This window comes from Prionailurus viverrinus, chromosome D2 (assembly GCF_022837055.1).
Source record: "Prionailurus viverrinus isolate Anna chromosome D2, UM_Priviv_1.0, whole genome shotgun sequence".
Taxonomy (NCBI): Eukaryota; Metazoa; Chordata; class Mammalia; order Carnivora; family Felidae; genus Prionailurus; species Prionailurus viverrinus.
Window position 1 is genome coordinate 4,192,401 of NC_062571.1, and position 22,334 is coordinate 4,214,734.

Genomic DNA, 22,334 nt, shown 5'->3' on the forward strand with positions numbered 1-22,334 from the left:
TTTGCTTCTGTCATTTGAACTTTTGTTTAAATATTCATTTCATTTAGTGAACTCTCCCCTGCACCCTCCCCCCCCCCGCCACCTCCATGGACCCACCAAACTCCAAGAGCAAGGAACTCTATTTAAATGCACTGGAGTGAAACAAAAAATGAAACGTTAATGATCCCTTACTGTCTTTTAATTAAGGTAGAACATTTAAATTAGTTATAACATCTGCTGTCAACGATCTGGCCAATAAGATTCACATCAAACAAAGGCCTGGATTTTACATATTTATCTTCATTCTCAAATGACTCTTCCTTAGTCATGCTAATCTCTGTCTCAGACTGCTACCTGGGGATCCCAAATTATCAAAAATTGGAGTCACTATAGCTAGCAAAAGACCATTTTTTTATTTTCATGAAAGGATGAGAAGGGTCAGAAGCTAAGGAAAACGTGGTCTGTAAGGGCCCAGAGACTGTCGATGGCCCAGAGACTGTCCCCCAAACCAGGTGGCTTCACAGTAAAGCCAACACCATACACCAAGAGCCTTTATTCAGGAATTTACAAATGATGCCTCTGAAGCAGTACTCATGGTACAACCCGTTTTTCTGGTCACTCAGCTAAAAGGAAGAGACAGACATGAGTACCGTCTATACTTTTAACCTTTTATAAGCGACGTTACAGGAACTCAAGCAGAACTCTGGTTCACACGAGAGACCAGAAAGGCACCTTGCCCTCACTGCTGCTGCACAGGGGTCACACTGGAAAAAGAGGAGAAGGCAGAAGGGGTGAAGGCTCTAGCCCGCACTGCCTGGGGAGGTCCGAGGCAGAGGAAGAGGCAGAAGGAAGCGGTAAATGCCGCTAATGCCTTTCGATAAAATGAAGGCACACGGGGAGGCCTCCTAGGACCGCCTGCGAGGACAGATGATCTAGACGACCTACAACGGACAGCGGACGAGGGACAGCAGTAAAGAGGACCTCTGCTCTCCCTCATTGCTTCGAATCTGGTCAAACTTGCCCCGTGTCCCTGTGGAGGACGGATCACCGCCACGCACTTACTGCGTTCTTCATGCAGCGGCAGAAGGCACCAGAAACATGGTTTAATCATCGTTTGCTTTCACAATTTGCTCACTGTCTAGTTGTTTTCAAGGGTTCTAATAACAAGACATAAAAACACAGATGCAATGCAGAATCTCAGAACTCACCACGACAGTCTGGAAAAATGACTTAAAGCAACCCATACCGTGGGAACGATTAACACGTAGCAAAGCTTCATTCATTCAGCGAGAACGGTAGCCGAGGACAATGTCTGTGCTGTTACATTCTTGTCAGAAAGGATAAATAATACCCGTGATGCATTGACCAGCTTTAAGGAAAACCTTTAGTCTTAAGGCACCAAGTATTTCCTGACACAGCCCGTGTCTGTTTTCCATGGATGTGTAATAAGTTGCCACCAACCTGGTGACGTAAAACAATACGAATCCATTATGTCCAAGTTTCTGCAGGGCAGAGGTGCTGCGGGGCATGACCAGGTGCTCCGCTCAGTCTCAAGGAGCCGATGGCAAGGCTGGGTTCCGTCCTACAGATTCTGACAAAACCAATCTGCTTCCGGTCTCACCCAAACTGCTGGCAGGATCCAGTTCTCCATTTTCTTGCCGGCTGTCAGTTGGGTGTCTGTCCAGGTTGTAGAAGCCACTGTCAGGTTTTTCTCCACGTGGACCCTTGACCTTCACGCAGCCAGCAAAGCACATGAAATCTTCCCATGCTTGGAGTGCCTCTGACAAGTTTTCAGAGACAAGTTTTCTCCTGAGGGACTCTTATGATTAAGTTAGACCTACCTAGCAAGCCCCCATTCTTAAAGCAACTGAGCCACAGACATAACCTAATCATGGAATGAAATCCCCGAAGGTCAGAGCCCCGGACGTTGTCAGGGCACGTCCCCCAGAGGATGGAGATGTCTCATAGGCCATCTCCAAATTCCACACGTCTGTGCTGGAGACAAATTGCCACAAGAAACCACGAATCCCTTCCCAGATACCCCAGCCACAGGGAAAATGAAAAGAAAGCTATGTGCAGTGCAGGTTCATGTTCGATGCCTCAACTAAACCGTAAACCTATCAGGAAATATTCTACCCACTGATTTCAACTTTTTAGAAACAGAATACGTGGGCCAAATAGCAATGAATTTATGCATCATACCTGAGGCTCTCTTATTTTTTTGGGGTGCACTGTCATCCTTGGAGACAAAGGCCAGGAAAATCTTCCACGGCTGCAGTGATGGCAGGAAAGCAAACTGTTTCCTGTATAACCGTGGGCTCAGGGAGCAGGGGGTCCCGCCACACAGGCCTTTCTGCGACCCGAGGACACGATGGCTACTGTACCGAGTGGCTCCCGGGGGCCTCGCTTTAGCACAAATCCATACATCATCTCCTATCAAAAAATCCAACTATTCACTGATGGTGGATGTAAAGTCTATATTTCATTTTATACATACACATGACAATACTGACCTTTTTCCTGAACCATGTTAAAAACAGCAACAATTAGGGGCACCTGAGTGGCTCAGCTAGCTAAGTGTCCAATTCTTGATTTCGGCTCAGGTCAGTATCTCACAGTTGTGGGATCAAGCCCTATGTTGGGCTCTGTGCTGTCAGCATGGAGCCTCTCTGTCCCCTCTCTCTGACCCTCTCCTGCTCGCTCTAAATAAATAAATAAATAAATAAATAAATAAATAAATAAATAAATAGTTTATAAAATAGTCATAACTAAATGTGCCATCATTACATTTTCTAATGTAATAGAGCAAAAAAAGCATTAATGTGAATCAGATTAGCAATCCAGCAAACTTAGTTTGCCGAATTTTCAGAAACTGCCCAGGTAATCATCCACTCTAATATGTTGTCAGAAAACAGCACTGGTCTCCCTAGTGGATGACAGCTCAGCTCTGCATCGCTCTGACTGAAAAAAGAGTGTTGATCAGCGCATCGGTATCAACCTGACGCGAGGGCAGTACGAGTGGTAAAGGTTAATTAATCGAATAAAGCATCTGGTCCACAACTGGCCGCGGTGTACCTGCTGGAGGCTGGGTTGGGATGCTCAACAAGGCAGGGCCCTTGCCCTAAGCCATTTTCATCTTTTTATAGAAACAGACTGGCAAACCGTTGAGTATAATGTTTAAGAAAGGTACTGAGGGGTCATCAGAGGCTGCTCTGGAAGCATAGACAGTGGGCAGCTAGTGTTATCTTAGGGACACCGAGGGAGTATTGAGCTGAGAGTGATTGGATGTCCTTTGGCAAGAGCCCTGGGACTTTAATACCTTTAGCTACCTTGGATGAAGAAATCAAAGGTGTGCTTATGAAGTTTCTGGCCAATTCAAAACTCAGAATGATTGATTACTTTTGTTAGAAAGACATATAATTGAGAGGCACCTGGGTGGCTTAGTCAGTCGAGCATCCGTCTTGATTTCAGCTCAGGTCATGATCCCAGGGTCATAGGATCAAGCCCCGAGTTGGGCTCTGCCCTGAGTGTGGACCATGCTTAAGATTCTCTCTCCCTCTCCCTCTGCCCCTCTCCTGCTGAGGCACACACTCTCTCTCTAAAATAAAAGAAAAAGAAAGGGAGAGATGTATAATTGAAAATAATTAGCTCACCCAGATGAAATGAATGCCCGATTACCAAAAAAAGACAAAATAGGAAAAAAGGAAGAATTTTATTAATATTTAAGAAAACTGAAATAATTAGTAGTGGATTTTGGAGATTTGGTTTGATGAGTGAGACACAGAAGAAGAGAAATTGGGGTTGACTAAAATAATCATATAACAGCTACCATGTTTTCAATACCTGCCTCACCACTTCAAAGGAGATAAGTGGGTTTTTCCAACTTTATACCGTGATTACCGCCAGAACCAGTGCTGGAGTCTAAATCAATCAGGGGGACACTTGGGTGGCTCAGTCAGTTGAGCGTCTGACTTCGGCTTGGGTCAGCATCTCACAGTTTGTTGGATCGAGCCCTGTGTCGGCCTCTGTGCTGACAGTGCAGAGCCTGGTTGGGAATCTCTCTCTCCCTCTCTCCCTTCCCCTCCTACTTGCTTACTCTCTCTCAAAATAAATATAAATAAATAAATAAATAAATATATAAATAAATACATATGTAAATAAATCAGGGAGGAATCTGAATTGGTAACACAGGTTTGAGGTAACTCACTGTATTAAAATAGAAGACATGGTAGTTTAAGTTATAAAGAATAGAGAACAGACTTGATCAAATACATTTTTATGGGAAAAGAGTATGGGTTTATGAAATACATACGGTTAATGTGAAATGTATTAGGGCACATACTGGACAACGCATGCTTCAGCCCATAAGGAACTGTGAAAACAGTGCAAATTTGGGGGACGGGGCTGCAGACTATGACGCGGAGAACGGAGTGAGTCACCCCACAGCCAAGGATACGATCACGTGTTACAGCTCCAACAAGAGCCACCCCAAGGTGACCCAGCTGTGAGACCTTCTCCTCAGGCTAAAGATACCATAACCGGAAAACTCAGGGAACATAAACTAAAGAGGGCTTCTCGCCGTCTCCCGTGAGGGGAAAGGCCTGGGAGGAGTTGAAGCACCGTGTGTGCATCAAAAGCAGAATCAATGGAGGGAGTGCCCAGAGTGTCTATCAGAAGGGACACAGAGCCTGTGCTCATGAGAATGTCTTGAAATTCAGGGATGCTTTACTTCTAAAGTCAGCGTCCATAAGCCAGGCTTCGTGACAGACATCCCACTGCATGGAACTGCTCCACGGAACAAGTCCTCCCCTGGTGAACAGGGAAGGTCGCCACCACGATGCCTCTGCGTGAAGTGGCTGGTGTTGCTGACCAATATGGCAGCTCACGGTCTTAACTGATTCCCTACCCTTTGTTGAGACAAACGATGGAGCTGACCGAGAAGAAAGAGAGTGGCTGTGAAAGGAATTTGGGGCCGTGAAGGCCCCTAAAATAGCCAAAGAAACAAAGAGCTTTAGGAGGTGCGCTCTGGGCTTCTTGAAATGTATAACTGCCCTCTTTGATTGTATAGTAGCGTGTTCCTTAAATTTTTGCTTCTCCAGAAGGTAGAACAAAAATGATAGGTGAACATTATAAAAAAGTAATACTTTAGATAAATATTGGGTTAATTTTGAATACTTTAGTTTTTCAATAAGATTATGACTGCTCTGACCTATTCAGTCTTCCCCACTGTCAAAGGAACTAATCAGAAATGGAACAGTGCTTTTTCAGGATGCTGCGCAGAGAATTTCTCCTTTGGATAGACAGTTATATTAATGTATGTTAAAACCCCTTCTGACTCCAAAGAATGTTATTCTAAGTGCATTTTCCTCATAATGAAGAAAAAATAATTACACAAGTTAATGAATAAGTAATTATATATCAAACAATGTGGGTGGAAAGGAAAATTACCGGTTCTGTAAATAAAGCCTATAATAAAACCCACTTGCTTTGTGTGAATATGTTGCCAAGGGGCCTGGGTTCATTATTTGGCATAAAGAAATATTCCCTTCCCTCTGTTTAAATACTTCTCAGTAGAGAATTATTAGGCAGAGAAATGGAGGAATGTATAACACCACGGTAAACATGAGTAACTAGAAAAATAAAAAAAAAACAGATGCACGGAATTAATCAAGTTACCAATGCAATCATCTGAGGAAGAATTGAGCACAGACAGCAGAAAAAGTGGTTATTTACATCAATAGCTGCATTTAACTCATTATGCCAAAGTTCCTTTCCACTTAAATGAACAAAAACCACTGCTTACATGTCATGGAAAGACTTCAGCATTCTATTAATATTATATTTAATTCTTACAAAAGCTGTCTGCTGGTAAAAACCATTCAAATAAACTTTAGAGCTTGAGAGGAGGAAGTGAGCAGAAAGTGCAAAATTAACTTGAGGCCATTTTTCTTTTCAGAATTAACCATGTTTTCAAATAAACACGTTATAAAGTTATAAGTTATACAAGTTATTTAAATAAAAATGTAAATCATACGCTAAACAACCATCCAATGGTCTAAATTAACCATTCAAGTCATTTGAATTTTGGGTTAATAACAAATTTATTTAAAATATCCCTTATTTTACTTTTTAATTAAAAATCAATACGTAGTTGAAAATACAATATACATCTACATGTACCTACACATAGCAAAAAAGCACATACACAAACACACATATATGTTTGTACACAAGGTATCACTGCCATTATTTCCTGGTTCTTCTGAAATCTTAATATTTTCTGGCTCTGAATTCTCTATTTGTTTCTCTCTCTCTTTTTTTTTTTTTCACCTAGCGTATTCCTAGGTTTTATGGTCTGTATTTTTCTCTAATTTTTAAAATTAATTTTATATTTATTTATTTTTGCTTTAGAAATGGATTAATATTTTACTTTGGCCTAAAATCTGGTCAAATTTTGAGGGTATTACACAAACAACCAATAGAAACTGTGTACTTTCAGTTTTTACTGTTCTATTTTAACCACTGAATCAACCTTATCAATTATGTCATGTCATGGACATATTTATACATGTTGTATCTTCGCTGGGAATTATGGACAACGCCGCTATGATGTGTCTTTCTATATAGTACCTAATGCCGTAAAAAGAGGCCCGAAGTGGCTGGCTTGATTAAACTGATGGCGTGAGTGGCCTTCTGAAGGCTCAGTCAGATCACAGCTCAGTGGTGGCACCTTGCAGTGCTGTGACAAGGTTCTCCCAGAAGGCCGTACGTGCGGAGTCAGCATCCCACATATGGTGCTGTTTCTTCCGCACCCAGGATTCAGAGGCCCAGGAATCAAGAGGTGGAAATGAGTGAGATACCATTCGCCGTTACCTGTAGTGACCAATTCCTGAAACCTTATGTTCTTCTGGCCAAGAAGTCTTAGATCCAGAGGAACCGTCTTCCATCAGGAGACATGACAGTGATTCTACTGTACTGGACGCTGAGACTGCCACCCAGACATTGGGTTCTCATGCCTCTGAATCAATAGGCAAAGAAAAGACTTACAGTGCTGGCTGTACAGGATGATTGATCCCGACTACCAAGGAGATACTGGAGTACTATTCCATAATGGAGGTGAGGAAGTATATGTCCAGAATGCAGGAGATCTCTCACAGAGTCTCTTATTATTACCTCTCCCAGTGATTAGGATCAGTGGAAAACTCTAACAGCCCAATCTGGGGAGGACTACTGATGGCCCAGACCCTTCAGAATGAAGATTTGGGTCATCTTACCAGGTAAAGAACCAGACCAGCTGAGATGCTCACTAAAGGCAAAGAGAATACAGATAGCAGATGAAAGTAGTTCTAAATGTCAACTATGACCATGTGACCAGTTATAGAAATTAGGACTTTAACTGTCAAGAATATATCCTTCTTACTTTGTTATGAATATTTTTGTAGGTTGCTATAGACTGAATATTTGTGCCTCCCCTAAATTCATAGGATGAAATATAATCCCCAGTGTGATGGTATTTGGTGGTGGAGCCATTGGGAGATCATTAGATCATGAGGAAAGAGCCTTCATAGATGGCATTAATGTCCTTATAAAACAGACCCCAAAGAACACTATTGCCTTTCCAGCCACTAAGACACAGTTAGAAGATGGCCATCTGTGAACCAGAAAGAAGCACCTCACCAGATACTGAATCTGCTGGTGCCTTGATCCTGGACTCTCAGCCTCCAGAACTGTGAGATATAAATTTCTGTTGTTTATAAGCTACCCAGTCCACGGCTATTAGCAGCCCGAATGGCCAAGAAACAGGTGAATGAATTTATATCTTTAATTTCTTTCTTCTCTTATTACCTTATAATGTAACATAAGATATATTAACTTTATATCATAGTATTTACGTTCTGGGACATCTAAGAGAGGAGTAAATGTCACTCAAAGACTTTATCTCTTTCCCTGGTGAAGGGGCTAGTGCGGTTTCGGTTGTATGCAGAATAGTTGTACCATGTTAGGTAGAATTATGATCCTATTACTGCCTTTATTTGTAGACTAGATGTGGTTTAAGGAAATATGCACGGGTGCCTGTTTGACAAGGGTGGACTTGTGATGGTTAATTTTATGTGTCAACGTGACTGCCTGGACAGTTGGGTTAAACCCTCTTTCTGGGTGTGTCTGGGGCAGAGTTTCTGTCTGAGAGTGGTATTAAATCAGTAGACTGAGGAAAGCAGATTGTCCTCCCCAGTGTGGGGGGGAATCATCCCATCTGTTGAGAGCCTGAATAAAGCAAAAGGCAGAAGAAGGGAGAATCCGTTCCTTCTATGTCTTCTCTGTCTCAACTGCATGAGCTGAGACGTGGGTCTCCTCCTGCCCTTTGGAACGCAGACTTAGCCATCAGCTCCCCTGGCTCTCAGGCCTTCAGACTCTGATTGAACTACACACTGGCTCTTCCATGTGTCCAGCTGACAGATGGCAGCTCGTGAGACTTCTCAGACCCACATCTGCATGAGCTAAGTCCTCAAAATAAATCATAAGTCTCTCTCTCTCCTGCTCTCTCTCTCTCTGTGGAAAATTCTAATACATGTTAGAGTTGAGGAGTTTTTTCTTACAGTATTTAATAAGATGCTATATAAAAACTCATCTATATATACTGCTTAGCGTAATGAAAAGAATTATGGGAAAGGTAGCTATTATTACTATCATTATTATTCACATTATGTTTTATTAGTTACTGCAGAAAAATGAAAATAATCAAGGTATGACCATATTCACCAGGAATCTATGCTTAGAAGAGCAAACCATGCCCAAGTGAGATTTGAGAAATGTACTAATAATTGGCAAATAGTGAGCCTGCTGCCTGAATTATTATGACTTACTGAAATATTTGTTAGTTGAAATTGAATAACGAATGGGAGAATTTACATGCAAGCAAATGTCTAATATTTGGTGACATACACAGAAAGAAAAGTGATATAACACGCTAGCAGTCGTGGTTTATCTTCAGAGAGGGGCACTCCTTTCTCTTTTATGGTACCTGAATAAAAGTCATTGACTCTCACCTTGTACCTACAGGGATTTATTCTACAGCGGTTATTTAACTGATCAAAGATGGGTACCAATCAAAGATATGTGAACAGGGCATTAACGATTACTTTGGAACAGCAGTCAGAAACAAAGACGGTCTAGATGGGCACACATGTCATCCTGCCTGGGTCCCACCTCAGTCCTTCAAGCGTTCAGCCTGTTCTATGAGATGGTGCATCACCTTCAAACAGAATCACTTCCAGGTTCCCCAAATCTCCCATGTTAGTGTTTGCAATTTACAATCATTCTGGAGTGAGTCCAACTATACAAATTAAGGTCACAACCAAAGGAAACAGAATTCTTAAACCTGATCTCAAGCTAGGAATATACTGTATTAAATGCTCCGACTCATGTTTAATTTCAAGACCTCCCAATTTGCAGAGCATTCGTAGAAGTGCTTGATGAGAAGTGACCGGCCTGCCAGGAAAATATAAGAACAAGATCCTCTAAACGATTTCCAACTGAGCTGTGCTATTAGGCGCCTGGGCGATGTGGAAGTGAGGCGGGGAAGGACAGGACCGACTATATTTACAGTTCTGCCAAGGAACTAATTGTGCTCAACTGTCTGTTTTACTGACACGGAAATGTGCGGTGAAGCTGGAACAAGTAATGTCCGTATACTCATTAGTACACGTGTTAGAGAAACTACTGATTTGTACAGAAATGAAGCCCAGGAGGACGGCGAAGAACACTGGTGACTGAGTTTCTACCACCCCCCAGGCTTCCCCGAACATTTGTGTCCTTCCAACACTTTCTGTCCTCTTGAAAAGGGAAGAGATACAGTACTGTGTTTACTTGTCTGCTTTAGGAAAATAGGGGGGACTGTGTTTTTTGCTAGCCTTTTCCCCCCCTGGGACTCAAATGGAAACATTTTGCCAATTTATGTAATGGAATACACCCATACTCGTGATTTCCTCTCCTAACTAAATAAGGTATTTGCTCTCCTGGAACACATGGGTCAAAACACCAACAAACACAAGTCTTCACATTTCAATCACCTTGTTTTGTTGTCCTTGTTTTATTTTGTTTTTAATTTTTTTAATGTTTGTTTATTTTTGAGAGTGGGGAGGGGAAGGGGCAGAGAGAGGGGAGACACAGAAGCCGAAGCAGCAGGCTCCAGGCTCTGAGCTGTCAGCACAGAGCCTGATGTGAGGCTCGAACTCACAAACTGCGAGACTGTGACCTGAGCTGAAGTCAGACGCTTAACAGACTGAGCCACCGGGGAACCCCTCAATCAGGTCTTTAAAAATGGAGCCCAAATTTTCCATCTTTGTCAAGAACTAGGATCTCAGGAAATGATTCATGTAGAAATGAAAATTTCCTGGAAACTTTAGCTGGAGACCATCTACTATAAAAGACAATATGTTACATTTTCCCTCTATATTTACACCTACTTAAAGTTACAAACTAGGATTTCAGAATATCAAGGGTTATTTCTGTTTTAAAAGTATGTATCCTTTTCAGGATACTATCTAGGGAAAGCAAAAGAAGCCAATTTATTCTAACAGGAAAAGGAAAACAGTCCTAAAATAGGTATCGTGGAATTACCTTGATAAAAAGGAACATTTCCTCCATGTTTGTCCTTTTGACAAATAGAGCGCTGACCCCCTTCCTCATGTGCTGACGGAATATGGTTTTCAGCCTTGTCTAGGACATGCTCTTCGAGAATCTTTCAGACCATGAAGCCACAAGTCCACATCAACCCATAGCGACATGTAACCCGAATTGGCTTTTTAGGCTAATGCTGGAACATTTGAAGCTTTGCCCCAACATCACCAACGTACCCCTCTCTTGTTTTAGAAGCCCCCGGTGACTAGCCGCCTTCCTTTCCTTAAGGGTTACGGCATGGCTGGACACTCTGCTATACGATATAGCCTCACACGTGCCTCCAGGAAGAGCAGTGTCCGCGCCTCTGCCCAGGCGTACGCGTAGCTCTCTTACCTAGCATGCATTTTCTTAATTATCTTGGGAAAATACCTCACCACCACAACTTTTGGTCAGATGACTTGAATGTGTTAACATCGCCTTTTGTCACGGAACTTATTTTCATTATTTTCTATGCAATCAGCAGTGGCAAATTTCATCACACGTCAAAAAGCTATATTTTTCAATCTTGCAAAAGCCCGCAAGGAACAGAGAAGATATTACGTCTACTTTTATAGCAACACAATTCACATTCCAGAATGTTAAGATGAGCACATCCATATACACTGAGATTCTTGATAAAAGGGTACGTTATCTGTGTATATTTGCTGGGATACCAACCCAGGAACAAGAGTTGGCAAATCACCCCTCCCCACACCTACCAAAACCACAAATTCTAAAGAAGTAACTTGCAAGCAGGTAGCCAGAAACATGCTTGGAATCCTACTCTTTAAATTTTTTTAATGTTCATTTTATTTTTGAGAGAGAGAGGCAGAGCACGACCAGGGGAAGGGGCAGAGAGAGAGGGAGGCACAGAATCCAAAGCAGGCTCCAGCTCTGAGCTGTCAGCACAGAGCCTGATACAGGGCTTGAACTCACGAACCATGAGATCATGACCTGAGCCGAAGTCGGACGCTTAACCGACTGAGCCACCAAGGTGCCCTAGAATCCTCTTCTTTAGCCTACTTCAGTCTCTATATGGAAAGAATAAAGATATTTGGAAGGAAAAAAAAAATTTCTTACAGAAGCAATGTCTGCTTCATAGTGACTCTGCATTTCCATACTCTTCAGTGCGTAAGTGGGTATGTGTGTTTGTGTGTATGTGTGTGAGGGAGAGTATGGGGTCTCTCTTACTACTTGGAACCTAGCTTGAATAATGGACTTGCTTTTAAGGGAGGATACTGACATCTCAACCCCTGGCTGGATAATTGTTCAGACACAAAACTCATTGGCTAGGCCAACTTCATGCACTAGAAATTCGGAGCAGAAAAAGTCCTGTGAAGTGCTCAGCACGAGAGAGCTAGGTACAAAAGAGGATGCTTACAATTTCAAATGGGCATAATTCACAGCCCAGAAGGCAGCCGGGCTTCAGCTGTGTGGAAGGATCCTACCAAAAAAGCCCATAAGATGGACTCCAGTACCTCCAGCAAAAAGAAGCCAGGATGCTCTGAGAGTTTACTCGGAAGCTGAAATGGCCAGCCTGCATTATAGAATCATATGACTTAAAATCATCTGGATAAATTAAATGTAGCTAATTTAAATCATGTAAATACAAAAAAGTTCATTAACCTACCTTAATGTTCCCCAATGACCAAACACATGGAAATACTGACTGGAATCACCCACTTTGCTTTAAGCTATTTGCATCATGTGTATATTACGAGAATGTAAAATGCTTTAGGGCAAATGTGCTTAAACATCATGATGCTTCACACACTGCTTCTAATTCTACAGATTCTCAATTAATTCTTATTGAATTGTGTACTGTACCAATCCATTATAGACTGCAGAAAGCCTTTTCTATGTCATCAGACATTTTCATAGTTGTTATTAAACACATAACTTACAAGGCAAGGGAATGACTTCGTTTAGGTTGCACAATACTTTATGTCTGTGTGATTGTGTGTGTTTGCAGGGTCACATGCACGTGTGTGTGCATGTGTGTTAACATTTTATAATCCATCAGTATCAAAGAGTACAGTCGCCTTGCATACTGTCATGGGATAGTATGGAATATTACATTTTTTAACTTTGATAAGCAGATATGAGTCTCAATATTTTAATATACGAAAGGGGTGTGATGCAATTTATTCATGGGATCATTGAGTCAATGACATAAAATGAGCTACTGTATGCAATGCGACTGGCACAGAATATGTATGTTACCATTAGGAGGAGAAAGAAAGACCATATCAGTGCACTGTATATAAAAATCAAAGATAAGATGAATATAGCCTCAGTTTTATTTTGACCCAGCAATCAGAGACAGGAGACAAATTCATAAAACACAGGCAATTCTCTAAGACCTAAATGTGAGACCTGAAACCATAAAACTCCTAGAAAAGGGGCACCTGGGTGACTCAGCTGGTTGGGCCTCTGGCTTCGGCTCAGGTAATGATTTTTTTTTTTTTTCAACGTTTATTTATTTTTGGGACAGAGAGAGACAAAGCATGAACGGGGGAGGGACAGAGAGAGAGGGAGACACAGAATTGGAAACAGGCTCCAGGCTCCGAGCCATCAGCCCAGAGCCTGACGCGGGGCTCGAACTCCCGGACCGCGAGATCGTGACCTGGCTGAAGTCGGCCGCTTAACCGACTGCGCCACCCAGGCGCCCCTCAGGTAATGATCTTGAGGCTCAGGGGTTCGAGTCCCGCATTGGGCTCTGTGCTGACAGCTCAGAGCCTGGAGCCAACCTCACATTCTATGTCTCCCTCTCTTCCCCTCCCCTGCTCTCACTCTGTTTCTCTCTCTCTTTCAAAATAAATAAAAAATTTAAAAAAAAAAAGACTTTTTTAACTCCTAGAAGAAAACATAGGCAGTAATCTCTTGGATATCAGCCTTAGCAGTATTTGCTGGACATGTCTCCCCAGGCCAGGGAAACGAAAGCAAAAATAAACAAATAGAACATCAAACTAAAAAGCTTCTGCTGCAGTGAGAAAACCATCAACAAAACAAAAAGGCAACCGACTAAACAGGAGAAGGTATTTGCAAATGATGTATCTTGATAAAGGGTTAATATCTAAAATATATCAAGTAGCTTATACAACTGAACACCAAATAATAATAATAATAATAATAATAATAGTAATCTAATTAAAAATAGGAAGAGGACCTGAATACATATTTTCCAAAGAAGACATCCAGATGTCCAACAGACACATGGAAAGATGCTCAACATCTCATCGTCAGGGAAATACAAACCAAAACCACATCATCAGGGAAATACAAATCAAAACACAGTGTGATACCACCCCACACCGGTCAGAGTGGCTACAATTGACAAGTGTTCTTGAGGATGTGGAGAGAAGGGAACCCTCGTACACGATTGGTGAGCACGTTAAGTCGATGTGGCCACTGTGGAAAACAGTATGGAGGCTCACCATGAAATGAAAAACAGAACTAGCATATAATCCAAGAATCCTCCTACTGAGCATTTACGCAGAGAAAACAAAAACATTAATTTGAAAAGATATATGCACCCCTATGCTTATTCCAGCATTACTTACAATAGTCAATAATTGGAAGCAACCTACGTGTCCATCAATAGACGAATGGACAAAGAAGATACAAAGTGAAATCTTGACATATGTGACAATATGGATGAAACTCTAAGGAATTTTGCTAAGTGAAATAACTTAGAGAAAGACAAATACTATATTATTTCACTTACATGTGGAATCTAGAAACCCAAACAAACAAAACATCAACAGCAACGAGAGAGAAACAGACTCATCTAGAACTTGTGCCTGTTACAGGGGCGGAGGTAGAGTGAGGATCAACTACATTTTCAAAAAATGCAAAATCTCTACTTGGCAAAAAACCCTACAGTCCCCTACATTTTACTTAATGCCAAAACGTTCAGTGCAGATATGCTTACAAGTATCTTATGAAAGGACACATTGTTATTGGATATGAAAAGTGTTCATCTTTTTTCAAAATAACCTATTTCTTTTGAAGGAGAGAGAGAGTGTGTGTGCACGCAAGAGAGGGGCAGAGAGGGAGAGAGAGAATCTCAAGCAGGCTCCGCGCTCTCAGCACAGAGCCCAATGTGGGTCTTGATCTCACGAACTATGAGATCATGACCTGAGCCAAAATCAAGGGTCAGACGCTCAACCAACTGAGCCACCCGGGCGCCCCAAGGGCTCATCTTTTCATGCGTGCATCCTGAGATGAATTTCAGAAACTGAAATTTACCCTTGATTTAACCCACGTTACCCCTTGACAAAACTAAATGATAGCTTCCTTAATAATTATATCAGTAAAAAAGTTCAGAAAGACATGTGTTTGAAACTGGGTCTAAGTGTACAGCTACAAGAGGGTCTGGAATAAGCTAGTTACTCCATGCTATCCATTAATGTTGCTTTTCCTTCAGGAATAAGTGTGAGAGAGTGTTTGAGATCTACGATTTACTCACTCACTAATAAAAGCACTGGGCCAGAAAGGGGACTTGAACAGAAGACCATCTGACCACCTTGCCTCTGCATGCTTACCAATGAAGGACTCATTAAAGCTAAAGGGCCCCAAAGGATTGTTTCTGGTTCTGTTTTTGCTTATTTATTTGCGTTTCAATAAAACATGACGGCTGGATATATTTCACAGGTTACTTGAACCTGACTCTTAATACAACAGTCAAAAATATGTAAATGATGCTTCCACGTACCAGATTGGCCTACCAATGGCTGTACTTAAATATAGTCCCTATGGGGAATACAAAGAAGAAAATTAAAGTCATTATCTTCCCTCTATTACTTTCAATGAACACTTCTTTAACTATACATACGATACCAAAAGGCCTTTCAACACAGTTACCTACAATAAAGAGCACTGATGACCATTCAAAAGTATAGCTGAATCCACAACGTGAAAATGATTTTATGATCCCACCACCTGTCCAACTGTTAGTGGAAGTAAATGGAGCTTAATAAGCAGCTAGAAAAATTCAAATGCAGGAATTTCATGCTGCTGTGTGACCTGTATGACAACCCCCATGAGAATGAACCAACCAAGCCACGCAATGCAATTTGGCCAAATATTTATTACATGTCTACACTGTGGCAGACACTGAAAGGGATTCAAAGCTGAGGAAGCCTTGTATTCCCAGGAGACGCACTGTCCAGCTGTGGAGATCAGAGACATATATGCGACACTGGAAGGCTGAGCAACCTAAGATAATTGACACAAAAGAAGTACATACAAATTGCTGTAGCAATTCAGACAGGAAGGAACACACCATTGTAGGAATTGAGATTACAGGGCAAAGGCGTATGCAATGGACCTTGAGTAGATGGAAATCTTTTTAGCAGGAAGGCTGGGGAAGGGGAAATTTGGCCTTGGGTGTGGAAGTACGCCACATAGGGGTGCTGAGGAAGGACACGCAGTCTGAAGAGAGGTTTTATGGTGTGTGTACTGGGAATGTGTCAAGATTTGTCAAAGATTTATGGGGCACCTGGGTGGCTCAGTTTGTTAAGTGTCCGACTTCAGCTCAGTTCATGATCTTGTGGTTCATGGGTTCGAGCCCTGCATGGGGCTCTGTGCTGACAGCTCAGTGCATGGAGCCTGCTTTGGATTCTGTGTCTCCCTCTCTCCCTGCCTCTCCCCGGCTTGTGCTCTGTCTCTGTCTCTGTCTCTGTCTCTCTCTCAAAAATAAATAAAAACATTTAAAATATTTTTAAAAAAAATATCTGTCAAAGATTAAGATTGCCAGAATGAAAAAATTCACACTTAAGTCAGAAAAAAATAAAGGAAGCCTTTTCATGGATTTCATGGATTAGAGCTAGGTCTTAAGATTACTTATCCGGACCAGGGTACAGGCAAGGTTAGAAGAGAAAAATATACAGGTGTGAGGGGCCATTTTTAGTGCCTAAGCAGATACTATGCACTTTACATGTACTTTCCCATTGGATATCCCTATTAACCCTTTAATAAGCTTGCAACATTTATTCTTATTTTATAAAGGCTTACAGATTTTATAAAGGCTTAAAGACATTGCTCACAGAGAATCAGTAAATGATAAGCTAAAAAATAAACTACAGTCTGTTTGGCTAAAGGGCATACAAAGCCACTGTTGGTCGAATGACTAAGTAAATGAAAGGAGGAATATTTTGTGAGTGACTTTAATTCCTAGTAAGTTCATTCCCCAAGCAAATCTGTAATGACTTCATCTCGAAAATGCTTCCCCTTATGCTTTTTTGATGTATGGGACTGCAAGAGAAATTATCAGCAAAATAGGTGACTTTACAGGGTCTGCACATGTTTCACAGACTTGATCAAAGAGCTCATACTACAACTTGGTTCTGCAAACACCGTCGCATTGGCGTGATTTCTAGGAAGCTCTTTGCTAGAGACACACTCCAAGGGGCAGCCTGATCTCCTGAACTGGACTTCGGCACAGCTCAAGGAGTCGGGGACATGTAAGCAAAACAATACGGCAATAAATGCTTACATAGAAAAGCAAAAAAGAACGAAAACTTGTTTTAAAATGTAAAAAATCCAATGAGCCTTCAAAGATAAAACTGATAGCTCACTAAAGATCCCAACAATACTGCCTGAAGGTTGTACTGTGTGAGGTACCATAGGGCCTGGTAAGGACGCCAGTGTGGGAGCTAGCCTGTCTGGGTGACACCAGGAACTCACTTACCCTGTGTAGTGCCATCTATGGGATAGGGAGGGTAATAACAGTACTACCCCCGTCCTGCCCATGAGTATGAAGTAACTCAACGTAGGCCACATAGTAGAGTGGCTGGCTCTTAGTAAGGGTTCTATAAATATTTACGAGTTGCCATCATCTTTTTAAGATGTAATACACCTGGATTATCTTGAGCCTTAAAACTTAAATTAACGGTGATAATCATAAACATGTAAATCCCAAGTTCAAAAATTGGGGTGTGGGCTGTGTTTGCAAATGGGCTGAATGGATCTTATTTCTGACAGCACGTGTAGAAGCCAGTACCTGAGGGAGACACAGGTTTATCCAGAAACTAATTCCCCCCAAAGGAGCCCACATCAGGTCCATGAGCTACATTTTATGGCTTCCTATAAACCCTAAATCATCTGTTCCTCATAGAAACAGGAGCTTGGCCCGGGTGGGGCACACAAGACTCTTGGTGAATCTATGGGAGACGGGCTACCACGGGAACGTTCCTACCATCCTTCAGAGGAGCGGTGGAACAAAAACAACTCCAGCTCTGACCAAACTAACCCCCAGAAAATATCACATGCCTCCTCATCAGTCCTTGTTCTCTGATTCTTTTCCCATATTCAGCAGGTTAGAATTGCAATTTCCCTTAAAAAAAATCTGTGTTTGGTTTGGAAGAAACTGAAAATTGGCTATAAAAAAAACATACTTCCAGCTCAGGCTTTCTTTGGACCAAAGGAAGAGATGCACTCAGTGAAATTTCTTTGCATTTTACTGGAAAAGATCTTCTCTAGTCCCTCCCAGGCTCACGAGGCCAAATGATTTCAAATGAAAGTATCTTGCAAAGGTGTCGGGGCCCAGAGGTAACATGCACTAGACATTCCTGTTCTGGACAGAGTTCTTTGATCTATTTTTATTTCTTTATTACGTTTCTTTAGCTTTACTAGTGAGACCTGGAGACCTGAAGAGCCATTTAATCTGAGAGATAAGTATGTACACTACCACTTTCTTTTTCAAATATTCAAGATCTTTGTGAACAAATTTTCAATAAGGATTCTTTAAAAATATTTAAAGTGATATGTTGACTCACGGGTGAAGCAAAATGCATAGAAGTTGTATGAAAAATTTTCGGGGCGCCTGGGTGGCTCAGTCGGTTGAGCATCCGACTTCAGCTCAGGTCACGATCTCGCGGTCCGTGAGTTCGAGCCCCGCGTCGGGCTCTGGGCTGATGGCTCAGAGCCTGGAGCCTGCTTCCAATTCTGTGTCTCCCTCTCTCTCTGCCCCTCCCCCGTTCATGCTCTGTCTCTCTCTGTCTCAAAAATAAATAAACATTTAAAAAAAAAAAAAGAAGTTGTATGAAAAATTTTCACCAGGACATACCAGTTAAAGAGTTACCCTGCTGAAGGTGACCTAAGCTTGCTTTAACTGTTGTCACGAAAGATGATTATATAATAAAAACAGTTACAGTATGAAGTGTTTGAGAATATATAAAATAATACTTTATAATAATTGGAGTTCCCCCACAATTAGGAAAAACAACAGCTAAATTTTGCTCAACAATTACTATCTAACAGGTTTAGGTTACATGCTTTACTGTTATCTTGTTTCTTCTGAAAAAAGGGACTATATTATTTTTCTTTACAAAAGAAAAGAAACTGAGTCCCGGCAAGATGAAGAAAGTCACTCAAATGTCATATGGTTTCAATAGCTAATCTGTGACGGAGCTAATATCTGAACTAGGCTGATCCTGAGGCCAGTGAACATGTACATGACGTTGTCTCTCAGATTTCATGCACTGGGCAGAAAGGAGTCACTGAAAAGGAAAAAAGAAGAAAAAAGAAAAAAGAAAAAAGGTTAGAGAGGGAGGGAGCCAAATCATAAGAGACTCTTAAAAACTGAGAACAAACTGAGGGTTGATGGGGGTGGGGAGAGGGGAAAGTGGGTGATGGGCATTGAGGGCACCTGTTGGGATGAGCACTGGGTGTTGTATGGAAACCAATTTGACAATAAATTTCATATTAAAAAATATTCTGAAAAGACAACTAGCAATGAAGAAAAGACTGTTGTGGAAGGTCAGTGTGCAGAAGAAAATTGAGGGAGAGATAGAGACAGACAGACAGACAGACATCTTGGGGTCAGGCTGGGCATTACCAAGCCTGTGCAATGATGCGGGAGTGAGGCAAATGCTGGATACTAATCCTTTGTGCTCCTGTGACATGTGGATGGTGTTTGTAACCTCACCACAACCTTATGGACTAGGTATAGAGTCATCCTTGCCATACAGATAAAGAAGCTAAAGCTTTTAAAGGAGTCGGTTCAAGGCTGCACAGCTGGGTTGGAGAGCAGGACTATGTGATGCGAGAGCCCATATTAACATGAGCTGTACTGACCATGTTGTTTTACGGATATAATCTGTTCAGAGCCACACAATATCCTCAAGAGAAAGGGGAAAGGACAACCTGTGTCACATAATTGGGATTCAAACCCAGCCTTGCTTATGATGACGGGAAGTTACATAAAATATGCAGTTGACTACTTTCAAAGTAAACGGCTGAGCCCAGAAAGTAACCTTCCTGCTTCATGAAAGATTGGTCTCTGTTCTAAGGCTGCAAATTCCTTTAGGTGGTTTCAATAATTTAAGAGCTATTATTTTTCCCCCTCTAAGGCCATTTTATATTCATCATCTGGAAGCTCTCAGTACTGCTTACTGTTGAGTTCACCAGGGGTAGGACTTCTGAAATAAGGGCATTAATCAACCCTGGATTATTTTTTGAAGAAAAAAAATTCCATAGAAACTGTGTGGTGCTTCTCATGCTGTTTTTCTGCAAATTACGTTTATAGAATTTTTAAAACCTTTTTTAAATGTTTATTTATTTTTGACGGAGAGAGAGTGAGCAGGGGAGGGGCAGAGAGAGAGAGGGAGACAGAGGATCCAAAGCAGGTTCTGAGCTGACAGCAGAGAGCCCGACGTGGGGCTTGAACTCAGGAGCCGTGAGATCAAGACCCGAGCCGAGGTCAGATGCTCCACTGACTGAGCCACCCAGGCGCCCCACTGTACAGATTTCCGTCTGAGAAACTGCGATGCCATGATCAGCTTGGGCCAGACCGCACGCGTGCGTTATCTTCTGCACCCTGAACGACAGAACAGCCACGTCAGGCTGCAGCCAGACCCGGCATCGGTGTGGACGGGTTTACACGTGGGACGGAGAGCAGAGGGTTCGGAGATCAGAGATGGCGGGTAAGTCAACGTTAGGAAAAAACAGGGACACTTCTTTTTCTTGGATTGGCGTTTGTGCTTGTCAACGTGGGTCTGTCTTCCTTGCTTCTTCCCGGATCTCAAAGATGCAGGCAGTTTGGGGAAGCACAGCATCCTGCGGCTGATGGGCTGACACACCTTCTCTCCGACACTAACCGGCTCTGGCTTCAGGTCCACTGGTGGCGTCAGGCACGATTTACAGTCTGACCCTGACACTTGACTCGTGTTTCCCTGATTCGCTTTTTCCCAGAACAGCAGCCTTTTTTGTGGTTAGTCCTAAAGTCACACTTCAAACAGTGTCTTGCAAGGTTCACCAGTTTTAATTCGTGATGTTTCCATCCTGCTGCTCATTATAGAATGGCTATAAAGCTATGCATATAAAAGACACTGAAAATGATTTTCATATTAGCAGTTTTTCTAAGTTTCTTTTGGGCATGGAAAACACTTTCCAGACGCTCCCTGCGCTTCCCAGAACTAGGGCGGATGTCACACTGGATCCCGATGCGCTGGCTGTCTCGAGCTTTTGGCACTCATGCCCTCGTGGCCACTTTGGGGCCGGTTTTGTTGCCCTTGCCCTAGCTCACGCCAGAACACCCAACACAAATAACATGCATTAACTGAAACACCTCAGGTTCTGAAACCCTGCAGAAAGAGTCACCTGTACACCTGGAATCACAAAGAATCAGAAACTTTTCCAGCAACATAGCCTTTCTCTTTCTGCCAGCCTTCTACACAGTTTCCTCCTGCGGCAAAATGACCCAGGGATGTCTGGGTTTCTTTCCCGACTCTCAATTCGGTTGCACTAATTCATAGGATTATCCTTATGCAAACACCACCTTGTTTGGATGACAGTGGCTTTTCAGAAAGATTTGAAGTTGGGAAGTAAGAGTCATCCCCATCAGTTCTCATCTTCTTTTCCCAAGCTTGTTTCGGTTCTTCTGGGTTCTTTGTTTTTCTACATAGATTTTTACGCTCAGCTTGTTAATTTCCATATAAAAGTCAGGTGGGATTGCACAGAGATTGAAATGTGTATCCTCCTTTTATAGATTGCTGGATATGATTTGCAGCTTTGAAAAATATATTGTGCAGTCATGTTCGTGACCTATGTTGCGGTACAGCATCCTTCTCTCCATCCATCCTGGCAGGTTTGGGTACCATTCTCATAACAGCCTCATAAAACTAGCCGGGAAGTAGCCCACCTCTTCTATCTTCTTAATTTGTGTAGTACCGGCAAGGCCTCTTATTTTAAATATTTAATAAAATTTGTCAATGAAACCATCTGGTCTTGGAGCTTTCTTTATAGAAAGACATTGACAACAGATTCAAAATGTTAATGCATATGGGGTTATTCCAGTTTTCTATTTCATCTTGATTTTGTAAGTTTTGTGTGTGTGTGTGTGTGTGTGTGTATAATGTTTTAATGTGTCCATTGCACTTAAGTTTGAATGAATCGGCGTAAAGTTTTTATTCTCTTATTGTCCTTTTTGTATCTCTTTGATCTGTAGTGATGTCCCATTCTATTCCTGACACTGATCATTTATGTTTTGATCACTGTTTCTAGAACCTTATTAATTTAATAATAAAAAATGTTTGGCTTTAATTTTCTCTACTTTTAATCTGTTTTTTAGTGTATCAACTTCTTGTACTTTTATTATTCCCTTCCTTCTATCAATTTGGCTTTAATTTCCTCATTTTCTTAAGCCTCAGAAGAGAGGTTTAGCTAACTAACTGTAGACTTTTATTATTTTC